Source organism: Pinus tabuliformis, chromosome J (assembly GCF_031772625.1).
Source record: "Pinus tabuliformis cultivar Carrire ecotype Pingquan chromosome J, CPIR1, whole genome shotgun sequence".
Taxonomy (NCBI): Eukaryota; Viridiplantae; Streptophyta; class Pinopsida; order Pinales; family Pinaceae; genus Pinus; species Pinus tabuliformis.
In genome coordinates, this window is record NC_142295.1 from 1,477,416,513 (window position 1) to 1,477,425,454 (window position 8,942).

An 8,942-nucleotide genomic window follows, 5' to 3' on the forward strand; every position below is an offset into this window, starting at 1 on the left:
TCCTTCTATTGTTCCTTTATGTTTCAATGCATTGATGATGATGATATTGTTTTTTCTACATAGTTGCATATGATAATGAATGCAATTATCAAAACAAAAAACAATATAACCATATGAAAAGTTAACATGGTATCACAGTTGGGATGAAGAAAAGTCATGGAGATCACCCCCATTGAGACACCTTTGATGGAAGCAAGAGAATATGGAGGAGACCTACAATAATTCTAGGGTTTGAAGATAACCTTAGGCAATTTGTGTATTAGGGTGTGATGGATATCATGAGGTTAGAGTTTGAGATAAACCTTGATTTATGGAAATATTTGAGATATTAAATCTAGAAACCATAGCATGGTCAAAGTAAAGATGCTCAGGCACTCGAGACAAATTTGATGAAGCCCTAGATGGTATAGTCTCTAGTAGGCTTGGTTGTTGATAAAGTTGATTGCAATAGTAAATACATAAAGTGGACTATGGATAGTGATGACTCTTAAAGGCTAGTTCAAGAGGGAGAGGATCACCTCTCATTGAAGATAAGTTCTTTCTGATTTATGATGCTTATTTATGTCCTTACTTTTGTTTAGACTTATTGATATGATTATTGTTTGATAATTATTTATACTTCCATCATGTATATTTACGTATATGGATGTTTCTAACCTCCTTAATGAGATGTGATAAGTGGATCCTTATTAAGGATCATTTGAGATGCAAAATAGATGGCTAGAGTTGGAAAATGTAAAGAGGCACATGATGAAAAGATGACAAAGTGATACGAGATTCCTATGTCAAATGAAAAGATACACAAGTATTTGAATACTACAAGGTATGCATGGTATATTGTTTCAATTTTATGTTTCAGCTGTAATATTTGATAGAAATGAAAGCCCTAAGGTATGATTAGAATGTCTCCTTCTCAAATGGTTCATGCATGCATATGAAAGAAATTTGGATTCATACTTGATATTGAACAAGTATCTTACCTTCTAGACATGATGAACTTCTTGATTCTATGAGACTACTTAAATTTGATCTTTGATATAGTGGCATACTTGATGGTTGACTTACATCTATCATTTTTTGGTATCTTGATCCCATGAAGAACGCTAGAACCTTGATTCTAATAGATGGTAACTTGATGCTACTAATATTGTTTGTGAAAAGAATGATAGCCATGATGATAGAAATATAACAATGATGTTGATATTCAAGATCTTTTGTTGACCATGGTTATGTTTTGATGTGCTTAGTAATTATGGATTATGGTAAAATTGAATGCCCTGAATTGATTGAGCCATGTGACAAAGAAGTAATGCATGTGATCATGATTCTTGAAGTATGCTCCTATTAGCTATTTGACAAAAACCATTGATGAAATATTGATGTCATGATTCCATGATGAAGTAGTTGTTAACATGATAAATATATGTGATATAATATGAATTTATGATCTAACAGATATGCTAATGCATGATATGATCATAGACAGGTTGATGGTATGAATGAGGATGACAGAAGATGATTCCCATTCATAGAAGAACCTCTCCATAAGATCCCTTCTCCTATTTTCATTTGCATTATATACTCTTTACTATTGAAGTATAATTTATGGGCATGAATAGACAAATATATGACAATATTGATCTACAACAAAGTTATGATATGAGGTGAGAGAGTTTTCTATTACTCTAAGCCTACGCTGGATTGAAGAAATCCTACAGGTGTGACTATAGCCTCCCAACCGCATGGAAGCAAGCTACAGGGTGCAATTGAGGCACTGAGATAATTCTGGGTAGATCTGACCACATTCACTCACTTACAGTGCTTCAAAGAGAGACTAACAAGCCACAACTGCTTGCATAACATCTTGAAGGGTGTGACTGTAGTATCCCAACCACACAAAGGAAGGCCTATGGGTGCGACTATGCCTGTAGGACACAAAAATGAGGTTTTGTGCATGAGATTATATGTTCACCTAAAAGATGTCTATCCTACAGATGTGGAGTAGACAAAAGAAAGATACGTGAGCTGTAAAGTTTGAATTTTTACTATAATATGAATATATAGATTGAACTTGTGTTTACAGGTGTCCAGGACATGCATATAGATATGTCATTATGATTTATCTATTGAAGTTTGTGCTACAAGAGTTTGACATGATTTCGCTGATTGATATAGATGAGCAGTGTTTGGAGTTTTAACATGATACTTGATAATGACTTATAAATTTGCCTTGATGTTGATATATGTTTTGGACTATAGATATCACTATGATAGTGAATTTGGGATTTGACCTGCTGACCAATGATTTGATTTGATGACTGATGATTTTCCTTGATGACAATGCTATGTGGGAATGATGACTTTTAGTGACTAATATTGGCATTCGATAATGGTTTTGTATTGGAATCCTCATTCTTAGCACATTGGTTGAAGTATTGACAATTGTGTTTTAGTATGAAGTAATCTCTCAATAAATGGATGGAATCTGCATGACTTATTCTTAGTGTATGCATTTGCATCTAGTGACTTATATTATGAGCATACTATTTGGAAATGACTACTTGTTGACATAGATAAATTCATAACTTGAAATTTGGATGAATTTTGGGTTGATATTGCTTATGAAAACTTGTTGGCACAATAATAGATGAAGTAATGACTTGATGAGAGCTTTACCTGTCACTTGGTCTAAAGAATGTGATAGTATGATGAATTTAATATTAGTTTTGATCGGGCTTCTAAACTTTTATGAGTTGACTTATTTGATTTGATTGTACAATATTTATTTATGTGAGGCTAAGAATAATGGTTTGGAAAAGTGTTATGTTTGCAGAGAGCTTTAAATGGAGCTAGCTCCGTGATCCAGATATGTCTGCATTATCTGTTATCCAATGAAGCCAAGAAGATGTGTTGATCCAAACCTCTACTTCAATAAGTGTTCCAAGGTATGACTTTGGTTTTGGTTTTATATACTGATGGTGTACTTAATGAGGATTACTGAGCTCAAGAATGATCTCCTATCTATTGGAGAAGTCATTGGTGGCAGGGAGATTACTCTTATCGCACTTGGAGGCCTTACAAGAGAATGATATTTTTTCAACATTACCATCCTCAACAATGACAAGATTCAATGATTTGATGAATTATTGGCTAGATGCACTCAAGAAGAAATAAGGATGATGGAAAGAGACAAGTGCTCAAATGGAAAAAATCCTACACCTTCTTTGCTCATTCTAAAAGGAGGAACAATGATGGCCCAAGGAATTGAGGACAAGGGTTCAAGCAAGAAAAGGAATATGCTTAAATTATAATAGATTTGGCCACTTCACTAGAGAGTGTCCTCACAATAAGGATACTCCAAGAGATGATGACAACCATAACAACAACTTCAAGGGAAATGACAATCAAAGGAACAACAGGTTCAATAACAAAGGAAAGAGAAATGCTCCCACTGCTTGAAATGGAAATGGTTGTCCTCCCAAGAAGTCGAGAAACTCCAGGTATGAAGAAGTTAATGTTGTAAAGCACAAATAATTTTATCTTATTTCTTCCCTCACCACTGCCTCTCCTTTGGATACATTGGATCATTGATTGATTGATAGTGGTGCCTCAAGGCACTTCACTGGGTACAAAGAATCTCTCTCTAACTTGATTGAAAAGAAGACGAATATAGAGATTATACTTGGGGATAATACCACTGATCCCATAAAAGGAATTGGGACTGTTACTCTCCACTTAAATCAAGGTCAAACACTTCATTTACAAGAAGTACTATATGTACCCGATCTGAAAAATAACTTAGTCTCTATTTTTGTGATGGAAGACAAAGGTTTCAAGGTGATATTCATTGATAAAAAGGTTTTTGTTTGAAAAAGGAACCCAAGATATGCATTCACTCTTGGATTTAGGTTTGAAGGTCTCTATTATGTTGGAGGAAGTTCATTGGGAGCAATGACTTGTGATACTTCTCTTCAATCCGAATTATGTCACTGAAGATTTTCTCACCTTCATTTCAAAGCCTTACCTAATGTAAGGAAGATGGTCATAGGTATGCCTAAATTCAACTTAAATCATGAAGGTGTTTGTCAGGGATGTGAAGTTGGAAAACATACAAGGGGACCATTCCCCTCAAGTGAAACTCAAACCACCAATATTATTCAATTGGTCCATTATGATCTATCAGGTATGTTTCTCGTGACATCTTTGGGTGGATATTTGTACTATGTTATTTTTGTGGATGACTTCTCTCACAAATCATGGATCTATTTCTTAAAGAAGAAGGATGAAGTATTCAAATGGTTCCACTCTTTCAAAGCCTTGGTTGAGAATCAAATAGGGAAGAAGATCAAAATATTGAGGACTGATAATGGGACAAGATATGAGTCAAATGAATTCAAAGACTATTGTAGAGAAGATGGAAATAGAGGAATACCACTACTGCATATACTCCTGAAAAAAATGGTGTTTCCGAAAGGAAGAATCATACTTTCATAAAATCCATCTGCACTAGGCTTCATGATCAAGGTCTTTCGAAATTCTTATGGGGAGAAGTTTCCAACACCATTGTGTATGTCCAAAACAGATGCCCACATCAAGCTTTGGACTTCAAGACACCCAAGAAAGTTTTCACTAGTAAGAAACTTGATGTTTCTCATTTTAGAATTTTTGGTTGTCCCGTATATTTTCATGTGCCAGAAGAGAAAACAAACAAACTAGATGCATCCAGGAAGAAAGGAACGTTTGTGGGCTACAATGAAACTTCAAAGGCATATAAAATCTATGTGCCTAGTCAAAGGGAAGTGGAATTAAGTCATGTTGTCACTTTCGATGAAGATTTCTCTCTTAGAAAGATTTGAGATCTTCCTATCCATAGGAAGGACAATGATGATGTTGATGCATAAAAGTAGGATGAACCTCGAGTTGATGAACTAATGTCTGATGCCGAAGATCCGATGGATCCCATTGATCCACCTCCTAGTGAGCCCATTACTTCAAGAAAAAAACCTTTGTGGCTCATAGATACTCTTGAAGATGTTGATAAATGTTGGAAATTCAACAAGATGATGGAGCTTAGTGGAAAGGAGTCGCCTTCACTAAGTGAGCCCGTAGGCTATTTTTGGCGCAAAGTCTATTTTTAGACTATGTCTATTTTTAGACATATGGATCATGGTCTATGAGTTGCAGGATGCTATTTGTGGATGATTGGTCATGTTGGTAAAAATAGATGGAATTCTATTTTTAGACATATGGGCGGAGTCTATTTTTAGACTGTCAGGCTAAAAATAGAACAGTTGAATATTATTAGCTCTTAATAATATTTGGACTATAAACATTATCTTATCCTCTTGGAACACTTCAGTTCGAGCTATGGATGTGGCACATGCAACTGCTAGAAGGAAATACGTTTTTATTATGGGTCAGTTGAGCTATTGCATGATGGACTTCAGTTAGAACTCAAGTGATTGAGTTTGGTGGAGTTGATGGAGTTGTGTTCAGTTTGACTTAGTTGAACTAGTTGTATTTAGTCTAGCTGCAGAATACACTAGTGATGAGTGATGTGAATTAATTATTAATTAATTCGCTAATTATTAAATCATAAAGCAACTAAAGAATACATCAATTAACTCAGTGCATGGACAGTTCAGTGGAGACAAGTGTTAGAGGTGAGTGAAAGGGCAAGACAGCTATCAGTTATGACTATAGTTGTGCATGAGATTTGCACAATCAATGGATTGAGTATTGCCAATGAGGATTGCGTGGTTCAGCCAAGGGAAATATGAGTTTGGATCAACCATTCTCATCTATTCTCATGCAGGATTGCGCAATGGAGGTAGGCAAGCAGCGGAGGAGATTTGAACCTGTGATTGATTCAGATCTGAGCTAGTTTGTGTGTAACAGGTGGAGATAGTACTGAGTACTTGTGAGGAGTATTTTACTATGTATTGTTACATGTTATCAATCAATATAATATACAGATAGTTGGGGGTTTTCAGCTGTATGCTTTCCCCGGTTACACACTGTGTTGATATGTGTTATTGATGTGTTTCAATGTGTGCATGCGAATGTTTTGATTCTGCAAATTGATGATCAACGTAGAGGAGATTATGTATTGTGCATGCATTCCGCAAATAGTGTATAATCGAGATAATCTCTATGAATAAGTGTCATGTTATTCAAAATTTCTACAATAAACATATTGTAGCTAGGGGGACATTTCATGAAAGTAAGGAGTCAAATAGGTACCAAGGGTACCTAGCTGCCATGAGAACCATTATACAATATGAGCCTTGCACATTCGAAGAAGCTGTGAAACACCAAGTTTGAAAGGATGTGATGAATGAGGAGTATGAGTCGATCATGAAGAATGATGTCTAGGATGTGGTTCCTAGATCGAAGGATAAGTTAGTGGTCACTTCAAAATGGCTCTACAAGATCAAACATTCAACTAATGGGAGTGTTGAGAAGTTTGGCTAGATTTGTTGCTCAAGGATTCTCTCAAAAGGAAGTAGTAGACTATGATGAGATATTTGCACCAGTTCCCCGATATACCACCATCTGTTCTATCATAGTCCTTGCCTCTTCGCAAGGATGGAACCTACACCAGATGGATGCCAAAAGTTCCTTCTTGCATGCTTCATTTAAAGAGGAAGTCTATGTAGAACAACCCGAGGGGTTAAAAGTTCAAAATTGAGAGACACATGTATGTAGGTTGAATAAATCCCTCTATGGGTTGAAGCAAGCCCCTATGGCTTGGTATGAGAGGATTGATAGCTATCTTATGAAGCTGGGATTTACAAGGAGAAATCCTAACCCAAACCTATACTTCAAGGTTGAAAAGGAAAAGCCTTTCATTCTGGTCCTTTTGTGCGGATGGTTTCTTTATGACAGGAGATGACCCTCTCATTTATTAATGCAAGTGGGAGTTGGTTTCCTAATGCGAGATGAAGGACCTAGGATTGATGCATTACATCCTAGGGCTAGAGGTTTGACAAAAACCAGGTGAGATTTCCCTTTCTCAAGGAAAATACATTGTGAAGCTACTTGAGAGATGTGGAATGGTGGATTTCAAGTCTATGACTACTCTGATGGAACTCAACTTTAAGAAGCTATGTGGAAGTATTTTTGGGCCCAGATTAGTGAAATATTCTGAGTATCGTCAACTTGTGGGGGCCCCGATGTTATTGGTCAACTCCCATCCCGACATATGCTTCGTTGTGAACATGATGAGTCAATTTATGGTTGAGCCTCATCGCATTCATTGGATTGCTGCTAAGAGTCTCTTGAGATATCTACATGGCACAATCCATTATGAATTGAGATACACTACCAGGAACTTGAGGCCACATGGATATTCAGATGTTGACTGGGCTGGAAGTGTGGTGGATAGTAAGAGCACATATGGATGTTTATTCTCTTTAGGGTTTGCTTCTATATCTTGCATGAGTAGGAAGAAAAAATCAATTGCACTAAGCATCGCTGAGGATGAATACATTGTTGGGAGTATGGTCTGTTGTGAAGTCTTTTGTTTGAGGAAGCTCTTCGATGACCTATTTGAGAATGTGTTGGATACCACCATGGTCTACTGCAACAAAAATAGTGGGATTCACCTATTGGAGAATCATGTGTTCCACGATTGCTCCAAGCACATTTATATCAGGTACCACTTTATCCCGGATATGGTAGAACGGGGAGCAATAAGGCTCCAACACATTAGGACGGATGAGCAGGCCACAGACATTCTCACAATGCTTTTGAGAAAGGTCAAATTATTAACCTTCCGAGAGAGACTTGGAGTCATGGAATGACCCTCCTATGAGGGTCTCATATGAGTTGGACATAGAGCTCTGGGAGCTCTTGGGGGGTTGGGGTACTTCTTGGAGCTACGAGTGACCATAGGGTGAGTTTTTCACCTTCCTCTAATGGTGCGCTAGATGCAGTGTGAGTGGTTCACCTTCCCTTGTGATACCCCATTATGGTTGACATGTGTATAGGATGAGTAGTTCACCTTCCCCTACCCGGACACATGTATGTAGGGTGAGTGGTTCACCTTCTCCTTTAAATTGCCTAGCACACATCCTACCCATAGAGTTTGGGACTCATGGGAAGTACCTCTCATCTAGCCAATGAGTTGGGAAAAGATGGTTAGGGAATATAACACTACCGATGGATGCATCATGTACTAGTGTACTCCCTATGACTAGGATGTATCGTGTTTAACAACTTGATCTGAGATCAAGGAATGACTTTTATCAGTGGAGAGTGGTATGATCTTATGACTCACTCTCGATCACTTCTTCTTCATTATTACTTCATGGTTCAACAGAGTAGAGCAAAGAAGTGCACAACACAACAGGGCAGTGATGATAGGAATGGTATAGGGATGACATAATGGCATGATGATGACAAATGGATTGACACATGGAATTCTCCCTAGTTGAGAGAGAGTGTTAAAATTGGTAACTAGGGCCGAATTCCACCTTAGGATATCCCATATGATGGAGATGATTATTGCATTGGATTCCTATTTTTGAGAGGTCCAATTTTGATATAAAGATCATCTCATTTTGACAAGAAGAAATGGAATTTTGAATTTATTATCTCTCAGGCACAAATTTTCAAGGTCAGCCTTAGTCAAATGTATGCTCATAAGCCCAATAGATGTGTCTCTTCACCCTCAATAAAGTGTATAAATAGGAGTGACCTCTCTCCTCATTTGGACATCACTCATTGTTGGGCTTCAGTTTTGATCTTATTTTGCTTTGAGAAACTTACCTAACTATCCATTTATCCTTCATTTTCACTTCATCCATTTCATTTTAATGAATATTTGATGTCTAATCAGGTATTTAGCTTTAATTTGTCAATTTCTAAAGTTTTTATAAAAGTTTGATTTTAAGTGCAATTTTGGCAATTTCAGAAATTCCCGTAATCACTTCATGGTT